General features: G+C 29.7%; 2 protein-coding genes across 3 annotated transcripts in view; one reads left to right on the forward strand and one right to left on the reverse strand.

The window, feature by feature from the left end:
- Nucleotides 1-6,239, reverse strand: part of LOC108720870 (clavesin-2) — a 14,275-nt gene extending 8,036 nt beyond the window's left edge. Inside the window, exon 1 of one of the 2 annotated variants that reach the window (XM_018445133.1) lies at nucleotides 5,947-6,239. The gene's annotated coding sequence lies outside the window, so the exon portion shown is untranslated. Of the gene's footprint in view, nucleotides 1-4,943; nucleotides 5,077-5,946 lie in introns of those variants that run through there. The other variant, XM_018445135.1, reaches the window with a different exon arrangement.
- A 4,751-nt stretch (nucleotides 6,240-10,990) lies between these two features.
- Nucleotides 10,991-14,600, forward strand: part of LOC108720820 (androgen-induced gene 1 protein) — a 25,517-nt gene continuing 21,907 nt past the window's right edge. Inside the window, exon 1 of the mRNA XM_018445033.1 lies at nucleotides 10,991-11,288. The gene's annotated coding sequence lies outside the window, so the exon portion shown is untranslated. The remainder of the gene's footprint in view (nucleotides 11,289-14,600) is intronic.

Genomic DNA, 14,600 nt, shown 5'->3' on the forward strand with positions numbered 1-14,600 from the left:
TTCTCCTTGCACCCCCGCTATTGTAATCTCATCCCGAAAAATTGGCTGCGTTCAGCAGAAAAAGCAGCTTTGCTTATTGTGTTGTAAGATATTTTAATAATGATTAGTTCTTACCCTTAAGGATTACATCTATTTTTATAATTTAATATTAATATTTATACTTTAACTAAATTCTAAACTATATACATATGAAAGTTGTTTTTATAACAATCTATTTTCCTTGAATAACATGATTTTATTATTTACTTATTTTGTTTGTTATTATTTTTATTGTTATAATTAAAATTAAAAAGATAAAAGTTTCAATTTTTTAATATATATATTTTAAGTATTCAAAAGGATTTATGCAAAGTTTTATTGAGATTCAAAGATTAGTTACAAAGATTTAGATTTGTTTATTTACGAAACAACTAATCTTTACATCGCAATGTAATTTTATATAAATCATCTCAAATGCTTAAAGTACTTGTATAAAAGATTGAGATTTTTATTTTATAAAATATTTCTCTATATATATATATATTTCTATAAGAACACAGAAACATTTAGAAAATATTACTTCTTGAAATAATTTTTTATCCAGATGGCTTATTGCTTAATTGTTATGTAATGTATAAACAGTTATATTAAAATTAATAAAAACATTATATTAAAGTTATATATATTTTATATATTAAAGGTAATATTTTATATTAAAGAATTTGACAACAATGGCAAAGCTGCTTTATTGCTGAACGCTGTAGCCACTGTTGCGTTCCAAAAAATTATCTACGATCCACTACACGAGGACACATCCGAAGGAGTAACCACTTAATATAATCGTGGGACAGAATCCTCGAAATCATTATAAAATTCATATGAAATATCTATGTGTAATCCGATAATTACATATGCAACTACGAGAAATAATTGTATAATATTAAATAAAATCGTATATTTTAGCAAATGATTTCATATGCAGTGAAAAAAATTATTTGTAATCAGATGAAATCATATGAAATCATGTAATCTGTGGGACAATATTTCAGCTAGTGATTATCCTCTCGGACTGGCTCGGATACATTATATGTATGATGACTGGCGCGCGGCTGGCGCCATGATTATCGACGAGCGGAACTGAGCAAAACTCACATCACCAGGGCGATGTGAGTGGGTGGTGTAACAATAAGTGTACGTATGTATGTACCTACTTGGCCACGCGAATCGAGGAGTGTCGACTCTTATTTCTATGGTTCTAAAATAGACCATAAAATTTTCCAAGACACAAAATTCCTTCCGTTTTTTTGATAAAAATATTTAAGAATAACTCTTAGGAAGGATTTCGAAAGATGAAATATTAAGCGGAAATATATGTATGTATAAAGTGTTGTCCGAATAATTTTGTGTGTCAAGGTAATTTATCTTTATACATGTATCTTTATATATACATATGTATATGTATGTCTATGCAGTGTAAAGGCTTCAAGTATGAAAATAGTATAATATTATTAAAAAAATAATTTATATTTAAAGTATATTATGTTATATAAAATATTAATATGCAGTATAAAAATAGCAAAATGTGTGATTAATTGTATATCACAAAATTATTTTAATAATTATTGAGATAACTACTAAAATAAATTTTTGAATAATGATAGATAAGGATTAATAACATGAAACTCAAATATATATTAATTAATGCTCAAACATAAATATTAAATATAGATAACTTTTTATGAAATATTGTATGTAGCTAATCTAGATAGATTCTCGTGTTTCCAAATTCTTCTGAATTCGCGCATTCTACGTCGTGCATAAAATATTACGTAAAAAAATTTGCATATTGCATTCATTGCAAAATAACACGTCATTAGCTGTGTCTGCTCCGTTTACAGATGCGCAGAAAATTACCAGATGTGCATCTTTGTTGTTGTACAATAGCGCACGAAGAAACAATGGCAGATCGCATCTCAATCGCTCCAGAAACGTAGAAACTTGATGCAGTTTTTTGCAACTATATGAAGTGCATGAAGTGCACATTCTTTTGCATATATTGATGATAAGCGCCGTACAATCAACAATGTATGCAGTGAGGATAAGGAACACAAAGTAGAATAAAGTCGATTGCTGCGAAACGTCGCGTAACACGAACTAATATTCGTAAATCTAAAACCATTTCACTATCGGGGTTCAAATATACTTTGCGCCTCAACAGTGCTTTAATTACATTCTCGGCTAACAGTTAAACGATCCCGCAATGTATGATGTGATCATTTCAAACACATAGTTTACATACATGATTTTTCGTGCACTTTTATTTGTATAAATGAAAATAAATTGAGGACTACTATCTCTCTCTTGCTAAGTTTTGAAGTAGTAAATGTAAATTTATTTAATTTGATTAAGAAGTTTATTAAAAATTAAACATTGTTTCTATTGTTTCTTGAATTGTTTTTCAGAAATAAGTTGCACACATAATTATTATATCAAATAGTTATTATATTACTTTTTATATTAAGCGATAGCTCTTTGCGACATACAAACATCAAAAATATATTTTGTGTATGCGTTTTTATTTATACACTTGAAAATAAATAAAGCAACTCTACCATGCTTGCATATTTTGAATTAGCAATATAACATTGTGAAATTGGATTAAAAAATTCATTAAAAATTAAGCACGTTTTTTCGCAATGCTTTAACTATAAGTCGCGCATGTAATCTACATAAGAAGTGACATTAGTGGTAACATGGCGACGCCAAACTATATAAAAATTACATAATTTTGCGTGATGCTTCTATATTTGCAAATTAAAAAATAAATTAATTATCCTAGATTTTAAATCAATAATATATTTATATTATGAATTAACGAATATAAAATTGTGGATTTGCATTAAAAAATTTATTAAAAATTAAGCATGTTATTTCTTGCGTTGCTTCAATGGAGAAGACTCCATTATTAGTTTCTATCTATGGATACAACGATACGTGATATGTATGTATTAACAAGTATGTATGACTCATCCGTATTGTCAACTCGTGTGCTAGTCACCAATTGCAAAATCTTAATTCTTTTCGCAATTAGTATCGTCAAGCCGCTTATTGTGGATATTATTAGGAATATTATTGAGAGAGTAAATGATATAATTATATCAATTATGTCAAATATAGTAAACAACGAAGCTAAAAACCGCATAAATTATAGATAAAGGCAGAGACCTTACCGATAACTTTTGTTGGTTAATTCGGTAATCCGTAGCAATCAGAAGTGCAACAACTGTATCCGCAAAATATGAACAAAAACGGCAAGATACAATTTTCCGGACTTTACCGATGCATTTTCTATAACGATTTTTCAAATATTCTTTTTCTTCGTGCGGAAGTCGTTCGGCTTTGTTTGAAACGCTTTTTCATATTCGTTCGTGCGATGCATGACAATGCAATAGTACATGCATATCACACGTCTGTCCGAGGAAGAAGTTGCGTAATGTATAACGGTAAAAACGCCGTATGGTAGCAATAAAGAGTTGTCTGTTTCCTTCACTCGGACAGTGAGGAACTATCATTCGTTCATTACAAATCTAATAATTAGCACATAAAAAATATCCTGCTACGAGCACATCACTTGAAACATTTTAGACGGAATTTTATAACGTTGGTTTATTTCAAAAAATTTCGCATATTATTTCTTATAAAAATAGACTTTAGAAAAATAGACTATTGGTATATAGTGCGACCCAAACGTTTCGGCTACACTTTGAGATTTTATTATAGGAAATTTAATTCTCAGAACAAAAAATTTCCTATAAACATGGATAAAAAAATGACTCCTTCAGAAGTTAATGATTTAAAAAATCTTTGAAATCACGATTATTTTATGTATTTTTACAAATCAGGGAATGTATACTTTTTCTAAAAAGGTACTGAAACAAAAGTTGTAGAAAATTAAGTTATCTTTCAAATGAAATCAAATATAAAATAATCGTGATTTCAAAGATTTTTAGTCACTAACTTTTTAAGGAAGCATTTTTCGATTTATGTTTATAGAATACTTTTTTTGTTTAGAATTAAATTTTCTATAAAATCTCAAAGTCTGGCCGGAATATTCGGGGCCACCCTGTATATATAGTTCTTTTAAAGAGAAACCGGAAAAACTTTTCAAAAGAAACTAAATTTGTTATATGTTGAAATTCAGCATGTCGCTAAAAGTGTAACAATTAAAGGACCAAATTTTAAAACTTTAACCGTAAATTGTTATATTATTTATGAAATGTAAAAAAATAAGCAATATATACAATTACATTATAATCATTACAAATGCTATTAAGCAAAAAAGTTTAAATATATAATATATTAAATATATAAAATTGCTCCAATTTTTAAAGAAATTATTAGAAATTCTTACAAGAGAGAGAGAGAGAGAGAGAGAGAAACAAATGTCAAATATAAAATTAATTAAAATATTTACTAAAGAGAAATTGTTACATGATAAAGTTAAAAATAGAGATTTATTATATATCTAATATAAGAATTTTGAAAATAGATGGCTGCATTCAGTAGAGAAAACAGCTTTGCAACTGTTGTAAAATTGAATTAAATATGATTGGTTTATACATTTAGATCCAATGAGGAACTAAGGGCAAGACCAATCATATTAAAAAATTTTACAACAATTGTAAAGCTGTTTTTTCTACTGAACGCAGCCATTAACTACATCATAAAATTTATTAGATTTGAACGTAAATAAATCAAACAATATACGTATAATATTGTCTAAATTATAGCCTTAAGATTATATTTCTTTTCTTATATTTGAAATAAGAGAGAGAAAGAGAGAGATACCAAATTCTAGAAATTCTTGTAACATCAACAAGTTACGCCTCGTTTTGCACAAACCGCGTTATCACCTTAAAGTAGACTAAACGAGCGCCGATAAAAATGACGATATTATTACTCACGTAACCGGCATTAGAGCCTGATAAAATGGGGTTCGATCGATTTTCGTGCCGGTTTACATTGCTTCTAGTTATTCTTTCACTGTGTACACGTATACGCATGTTTCATGAGTATGTATCACGAGTGATATCGCGCCTTAAAAAGTGTTTAGAAAAAAGGACAAATATCTAAAGAAGATCCTTTAAATAAGGTTTCAAATAAAGTTTCCAGAGCATGCAAATATATATTAAAGCTTTTTTAAAAAAGAAGGAAACACAGAAACACATCACCCTAATATGTGCCTGAAAATCTCGCATGATATATTTCTTAGCTAATAATATGTACCTGAAAATCTCGCACGATATATTTCTTAGCTTCGCTAATCTCTTTTACAGTTTTATAGCTGTACGTTTCTGTGTGGTGTACTTTCACCAATTTTGCCTGATTATAACATGTACACAACTACGCATTGCGATAAAATATAATATAACAACGTTATTATAAAAATTGTTCTAGAATTACTAATAGATACAAATTTTATATTATATATAAGCTTCTATAGATGGCAATTTCAGATAGTCAGAATAAAATGTTGCAGCCTTGAATGTTTACCAGCAAAGAACCGATCAAAAAAAAACAGTCATTGAAATATATGTATATAACCAGAAATATTATGATACCTTGATGTTGAAATCAGAAATGACTAAATATAAAAGTTTTGTAAATATAAAATAGTATAGATACATAAAAAAGTATAAGTACAAAATATAAATATTTTTATATTTAATCACATATTCTAATTTTAAAATATATAAATATACAGATATGTGTGTATATATACATATACATTGTATATATAATATATATATTTGCATGTTTATATACATACGATATGCATGTATTCGAATTATTTATACGGTAAAAGTCGATAAAGATTATGTCGATGACGAAAACTATAACTGCAAAACTTAATTAATATACTACAGGATTTCAAAAGAAACTTTTATATGGTTTTCTTTTTCTTACTTTATACTACGTTGTAATGTACTGGCGGTTTTAGAGGATCGCCAGAAGCGTAGAAGCACAGGAAAGTCGGAAATCACACCGCAATCGAGAACGATGGATGTTCGATCGCGGGCTTGATCGCGACCCGATGATTATTGCCAGTCCATCGCCGTCGGGAATTCTCGCGTCGCGTTCCGCGGATTTGCACGCGTGCCGATTTAACCGCTACGTGCACGTCAATCGTCGAGGAAACGCCGTTCGGCACAGCTCGAAACGTCTACCGCGAAAGCAGTGATGCCAGATAAAGTGATTTTTCCCACCACTCGATCGTCCCCGTCACTCTGAAGAACCACGTGACTGCTACGACAGTCGAACTTACAATTAGATCCAACGAAAAACTTCGATCTTTTTTTTTTGCTTCTAACATATATATCTTTTCTCATTATTCGTCGTATTTTTTTGCAATCTTTTTAAGCTCTTTAAATAAAATTAAATAAAATAATTGCAAGTTTTAGAGAAGCATATAATTATATTTGTATAATATTATAGGTACTATTTGTTGTGGATTATGGTAATTTCTCGTAGTCTGTCTATTGCAGCAACAAATACTAATATTCCCGTGACAGGTTGACATAAGTAGATGGAATAATTTAATATATCTTATCACAACCACATATAAATTATAATATTTAGTTTAACTTAGAGGTAATTTAAAGGTATTTTATATATTATTTATTTTTAGAGTATTCATAATAATGGATTCAAAAAGTACCAAGCGCTCGGTTGAATACGCACGCTACTGAGAGTCACGTGACTGTCATACACGCTACTGCGCATGCGCGAAAAATCCCCCGTCTGGCGTAACGATTCGAAAAAAGTATGCAGAGAATGTGACACGGCTGGCCGACGCAACTGAAAGCCGCTCGATGAATACAATGACAGATTGACCCTGCTGGTTCAGGGCCGTGACTAGAACGAATTCGGGTAAATAAACTGAAAGTAATTGCCCATCCACGTGAATCGGTGAATTGATGAAATAAAGAATATATTATAATACTTTTTTTCGAACATCAATCGATTGCCACATACTTCAATGTCATACCTATATGTGTCAGTGACATGGAATTATGTTAATCTATGTAAAACAATCGTCGAATAAACAGCAGCTGTGAATGAATGAAGCAGAATTGATGCAAGAGAGTTGCAATGTTATCATTATGCATTTCGTATTATTCACGTAATTCCTAAAATCTTAACTCATCTCTTATTTGTTGTATTATGATATTTTAATTTTTATATAGATTTTTAATTTATCTGTTTATATGACTCTAATCTCGCATTCGCTTTTATTATTAATCCTTTCTGTTATAATAAATAATTTGAAGTCATGGGGGATGATTTTGTAAATTAGATGTAAATTAGCATTCTATTCGCCACGTTTTTTAAAAGTGATGGTTTCTCTCAAGTAGAACGATCCTGTTTCAAAAAGTTTTAGTTTTTTTATTGATCATTTCACAAAATTTGGATATTAAAATTAAAATAGTTTTTCTGTGTAATATATATTTTGGAGAATTATAACAAGATATATATTAAATAAGAAAGAATTTAATATATCACCGAAAAATAACCGATAAAATTTAAAATTGCTTTCTCTTAAATACGGTTTAATTTATAATAATAATATATTTCTCTTCTCTGTTAATAATGTCAGACTCTGTACTTTGTTGTGTTTCTGCCAAGAAACTTCATTGCCGACAAAGTATTACTTGTACTGCAGTTTTAACATTATCAACTATTCCGATAACACCAGTAGGTATAATATATGTTCTTTTTATCTGAAACTTTTTGCACAGTTCATCTTTTCTTTTTTTTTTCACCAATAAAAAAAGAAGAATTAAGAAAAATGAATCATACAGAAGTTTAGCTAAGAAGGCCTAATGATTCCTATATTAATATTTAATTCATCAAGTCATAAAATTTTTTATAATGGATTATTTACAGATTTTGTATCTTTGTGTCCTTATTAAAAGGAAAAAAAAATAAAACTACCAATTAAAAATGACGAAAAAAAATTCTTTAAAATCTGAAAACTTAATTTATAATATAGCTTCGTTATAAATTAAGAATTTTTATTGAAAAGTATGCATTTTTATATTGCATAGCGAAAGTTTTAGAAAAAATATGTAAGAATATGGCATAAATATATAGCGATCGATCTTTTTTCTCCATGCCAGGCATGTGCATTGAATATGATTACAATAAAAGCAAAAATATCGAATTAATTCTTTAAAAAAGTATATAGAATATATATTTGTATATCAATTATAATTCTATACTTGTAAAAATGTATTTAGTTAATTTTACACGAGTACTGCTAAGCGATATCAAAATTGCTAAACGTATCAAGAATTATCGTTTTGTGAACGTAAGTATTGAAAAGGGGGATCTCGTTTGCCTACAGCTCGATTGCCTAAATGCACTTTTGCGCACAAATAAAAATTTTAGAAACGGAGTTACATTTGCCTACATATATTATTACCCACATGTACTTTTTATTATTATGTATTTAATGTTATTGCCTACAAGTATTATTGCTTACAGCTCGATTGCCTACAAGCACTATATAATACATGTAGGCAAATGTAACTTTGTTTCTAAAATTTTCATTTTGTGCGCAAAAGTGCATGTAGGCAATAGAGTTGTTGACAATAATTTTTGTGCGCAAACGAACTGTCGGCAAATGTGATGTAGGCAAAAGATACTGCAAGCAATAGATTTGTAGGCAAAAGGAGCCATCTCATATTGAAAGGCTTTACTTGTGCATAATTTATAGTAAAACACAGCTTAGATAATTTTTGTATATTTATTTGTATGGTAGAATTATAATACTACAGTGTACTTGTAAGCTTTCTCTTTGAAACGCTTTGTAAGCTTTCTCTTTGAAACTCTTTAATTTAAATATATTTAGTAATATTTTATAATGTGAAAATTAAGTTAATTCTTACATGTTTAAAGAATTTATAGACAATATATAGTAGTTTAAGTGGAATTGATTATGTTCTATATCTTTTAAATAACTTAACATTTAATATAATATAACACACTTAATATAATAGATAATAACTTATAAATATTATAATTTACAGAAAATTTTTTAAATAATAACTTATAAATATTATAATTTATAGTTTATAATTATATATTTGTAGATAATATAATATTCATTATCATAAGAACATTTTCCTTATAAAAATTACAAATTTAAAAAAAAAATTTAAGGAAGAGACAAACTATATCAAAGATTTTTTTGTATTACACTAAATATTCTCGCAATTTTTATAAAAGAATTCTTTCTAGTTTTAATTAAAAAATTCTTCAGATTATATAAGAATATCTGAATACCTTTCTTCGCAAACATCTCTTACAAACAAATATTTGTTCTGATATTTTTTTTATCATGCGCATGTAATGTATACGATAGTCTTATTGATGACTGTCGTTAATTTTAGTTGAAAGTAATTACTAATTGTAAGATTTTATTTGCACTCCAACACAATATTGTGCAATATCATGTGATTTTGATAAGAAAAGTATATGTTGTTTACATCCGGGAGCAGATATCCGAAGAATCATGTAATTTGTTACATACTGATCCTCGTATCATGTATAAGAATTTTTCAGAGACATATTATATCACTTGATAGTATTATAGCAATAGCTTGAAAGAAACGAGTTTATTAATTTGTGAATAAACAAATTATATGACGAATTGTATTTAATTTTTATTAGTAAGATCGTATCTGTTCAACATTTACTGTTCTTTTCTCTACTTTTCGATTTTAATTCGAATATTAATATCCAGACTTTCAGTGCGCATACATATCGCATGCATATCGCATGCATATTTCATAATCACTGAATAATTTATTTTTAAAATTAATCGAAAATTAAGTATATGTAATTTACTGCAGTTTTAATTTAACATACAAACGTTTTTTAAGCTAGATTATCATAATTTTTCCCACGATATCGCGCATTTATACTCCTTCGGTGAATATGAAATATTTTTTCTTCAAATAATTCAGAAGGATACAACTTCTTTAAAATATTTTGTCTATTATTCCAATAGACAATTTAAAAATTATTTAAGTTGTCTTTCTTTATTTTAATTATTATTCGAATTATTTTCTTATCGAAGGACCTATTTTTTCTCTCTTGTTTATTCTAATATCCTTTTTTCTAATTTTTCATTTCAGTTATTGCCAAGACTCTCAAAATTTGAGTCACAGTTCATGTGTTTCTTTGTACATTCTCATTTATTTTAATTATCAGAAAATATCTTCTAGTGCTCAATGATTACTTGAAAAAGTACCTTCTAATGCTCAATGATTATTTGAAAATTATTTTTTAAGTCTAGGTTCACAATTTTGCTTTAAGAAAAGCCGTAAGCAATAAAGCTGTAAAAAATTGAACAATAACAGTTTATTTATTTTTTATATCGACGTTGATTAAATTGGTCAATTTTTTACGACTTTACGGTTTAAAAGCCATTCTACAATTGCGTATAACGTAGTTGTAAGAATTAATCAATCACAGTCAAATATAAGGAAAATATTCTCTCAACTGTGATTAGTCAATTCTTACAATTACAACCATTTACAACAACGCTTACACAATTGTAAAATGGGCTTAAGGCCTCTTAAAACAAAATTGTAGACCTAGACTTATGTTTACTAATATCTTGTAAAGTTTTTCTACATTAGTTTTTTTGCATTTCACTTCTCCCACCAAACAGGAAGAAGCTAATCCGCATTGACCTTGATAGACTAATATCCATATTTATAGTTAGGCCTTATATTTAACGCTTCCTTAAATTTATCTTCAGATACTCTACGAATTATTTTATTGACGAATTATTTTACTGAGCATCTAAAGATAAATTTAAGAAAGCCTTAAGTATAAGGTCTAACTATCAATACGGGCATAAATCGTTGGAATAGCAGACGTTCCATAGATCCCGCGGTCAATATAATTCTCATCCCGACTGGCATTCGTGCTTCGTCGATTGTGGCAAGCGCATCGTTGTCGTCTTCGTCTCGTCAATCGCGATACGCTGCAGCTGATCGTCTGCGATTCGTCTCGGTCCGGAGTTTAATCACGTTTAAATGCGATATTAATGCAAAGTCATCCCGCTGATAATAGTCTAATCGTATCACACCGACGTTGCTATCGAACTTTTAATAGTACGCGCCAGTTCAGTGCGGGCAGTTGGTCGGTGTTCGATTGTCAGTGCACATCCGACGACCACGACTTGACAAGCGACGCGACGTCAAGGGAGTGGTCATTATTGACGTAATAGCGAGGTAATGTAGATCTAATTGATATATATATATATAGATGTGTCTAAAAACGACCTTATTCTTTCGCGACACATTATTAAATATATCTCTTGTGAGATATTGCTTATAAAAAAGTTAATATTTACATTAAAATTTTATTAATTCGGCTTGTTCTTATCATCTTTCTTTCTATTCATTTTGGATATTATTGGATTGTGTTAGAAATTGAAATATGAAATAATATATAATATTCTAAGTTTTTTATTAAAAAAAAATACAACGCGCGCGTATGTCTTTTACAGTTATTTTGTTCTTACACTTATATCACATTTATGTTACATTACAGTTATTAAATTTATATTCATATCATCATTATTATTATATTAATGATTATTATGACATGCGATGCGTACAAAATGTGCATACAATGCTAGTTAATATCAAATTTTTCTTTCTAAACTTTTTTCTACATTTGTCACAAAAAAATGAAGGGCATACTATAACAATGGATTAACCTACATTTTTCAAAATATATACACAGTAAATCTTTCAATTGTTCGACTGACATTTAAGTATGATATAACATAGACATCTTTATCGTTTTATTATCGTGGAAACTATTATGTGCAATTAATGTTTGTCTTGACTATTAAAGTATTTTATGTAACGGTCAAGCAGAATTATCGGGCGATTAAAATTTACATGCGATTAAGTACGTATATATGCGAATTGTTACGGTCGAAGCTCCCAACAGAAAACCGGCTACATCGTAAGCATGCATCATGTAGCACGTAAAAAATTTTGTTCAATAATCTGTTTTTTCTAATAATCTGTTTTTTCGTGGTCTGATTAATGCTGACAACTTAGATAGCACAAAATACTAAAAAATAACAAAAAAAGTTTTTCATAAGTTGTCTTTTCAACAAAGCGAAAAGATGTTTAAAAGATGACGAAGAGACATCGTTTTCAGATTGTTTTTTCAGCAAGACGAAAAGATATCTATAAGTTTGTTCGCAAGCTCCAACATGCTCCAACATGCTCCTATCATAGCTCCTACTCACTCTATCAAACGCGTTGAAGTAAGAGCTATGGTAGAAGCATATTGGAACGTGTTGGAGCACGCAACGCGAACAAACCTTAAAAGACATCTTTTAATTTTGTCGAAAAGATAACTTAAAAAAGACATCTTTTCGTCATCTTTCTATGGTTGTCATTTTCACAAAGCAAAAAGTCAACTAAAAGATATCTTTTTGTATTACCGAAAAGACAACATGAAAAAGATATCTTTCCGTTATTTTAGTATTTTTCGTCACTCATTCGCGAGCAGTACGCTGGATCGCCACCAGACGGATATGATGGAGTTCAGTTTCTCGTGTTTGAAAATCAAACAAGATAGAATAAAAGTGCAGGATTATGAGAAATTTTACTCGTGTTCTAATGAACGCTAAAATATTTTTTTGAAATCGAGTTCCCCAAAGGGGGGATTATGATAAAAGATAACGGCTACATTTATACCATACGACTGATAGCGACCTGACCTATATCGTGACCCAAAGTAGGTCTAGTCATCAACCGTTTATACCGAAAGGGACTTAAAAAATGGTTGGGTCATATTTAGTCCACGCTGGTCCGAATTAGAGCCATCTATCATATTTTATACAAATTATTTCCATATGGACCCAAGAATCGCTAAACGCATGCGCATTAAGTCACGAAAAAGGCGCTTATATCGAGTCGGTTTGAATAGCTGTTCGAGCAAAATGGCTACGAAACTTCAGGTCGGGTCAGTCGCGAATTTACACTGAGAAAGCAGACGACCTATTTTAGGTGAGGGCGCCAAAAAGTACGGCCTGACCTACAACAGGTCGGGTCAGGTATAGTAGTATTTACAGCGAGCGGCCTAAATAATGTGACCTGAATTAGGTCGAATTTAGGGTATAGGCCGCGGAAAAAACGTATGGTGTAAACCAGGCCAACGATTCTTGCACGTAGGACACGGTAAACGTTGCAGGACTCAGAAATGGGATGTATATTGTCAGTCATGCAATTTCATTTTGTTTTGTGTAAAAATTAATTTAGAAATTTAATGTTATTAAACGTTATATACTAAAATATAAAAACTAAAAGAAGTCTTGAAGAGGACTAAAAGATATCCAAAGAAGTAATCTTTTAATTATCATATGGATAAGGCTATAAGATGACTAGCAGTGCGACTCTTTTCGCCGACTATATTTTTTCATTAAAAGATATCTTTATAACAATTTAGTCATCTTTTAGTAATTTTTTATGACAACTTATGCTTATGAGCATTATTTGTCTGCGTTCAACATTTAACAAACAACAAGAATAAAATGATTTTTAAGCACTGTGAGCGTAAATCTGACTGCAACCTAAGACTCTCGTCGTGTGAACACGATCGCGTCGGTATGCATTTCAATACGGTGAGATTGCAGATATGATTTGTTAAAGTCACGGAAGAGATACCGTTGATCGTCGAGAAGTTAAATAACTACTCTGAGAAACACTCCTGAGAAACACTCGTCTGCATCATTTCACACGTAAGACACAGAATGGATTGCGAAATGTTATCTAAGAACCTATACCTCCTGCTCTCAATACTACGTGACTTCAAGATGACGTTAAACTAATATTAGTGAATCTTATGTTTGGAAATCCTTCTTTTCAATTACATACGAGCGTATAATGAATAATTTGTCTAACCGATAATCGTTTGGAAACAAAATTGTCTCCTAAAAATAGTATGCATTCGTATTACATTTTATATATGCCCATTAAGATTTCAAAAAGGAATTAAATGGAAAGTAACATAGGGCAGAATGCGTACTGGTCGCCTAAATCGTACCTCATCAATATTATATATTATTAATTAATACAGGCAATATTTAGTAACAATAATATAAAATATATGAGAAATGAGTAATATAGACAAAAATATAATAGCTTACATTTTGTTTTATGGATGTTAGCGTTGGGCGTTTTAAAAAATCAGGTACATCTGATATTAATTTTTAATCGACTTATGTAGCTGATAACAACGCGATCATCCCAGTTTTATTATAAATTTTTGTATTTTTATAAAAGAAGATTTATTGTAGAATATTTTACATTCACTGTACAGGGTGTTTCCAAATTAAATCGCAAAACTTCGGGAGCGTGTAGAGGAGTAAAAAACTAAGAAAAAAAGTCCTATAGACATATGCTCGTTTTTGCTCCGTTTCAGAGAAATCGAAAAAAAATTAAAATTCCCACAACGATGGATTGGACGTGGAGGAGCAGTACATTGGGCAACTCGTTCGCCCGACTTAACGCCATTAG

Source organism: Mycetomoellerius zeteki, unplaced genomic scaffold (assembly GCF_001594055.1).
Source record: "Mycetomoellerius zeteki isolate Tzet28-1 unplaced genomic scaffold, Tzet1.0 scaffold155, whole genome shotgun sequence".
Taxonomy (NCBI): Eukaryota; Metazoa; Arthropoda; class Insecta; order Hymenoptera; family Formicidae; genus Mycetomoellerius; species Mycetomoellerius zeteki.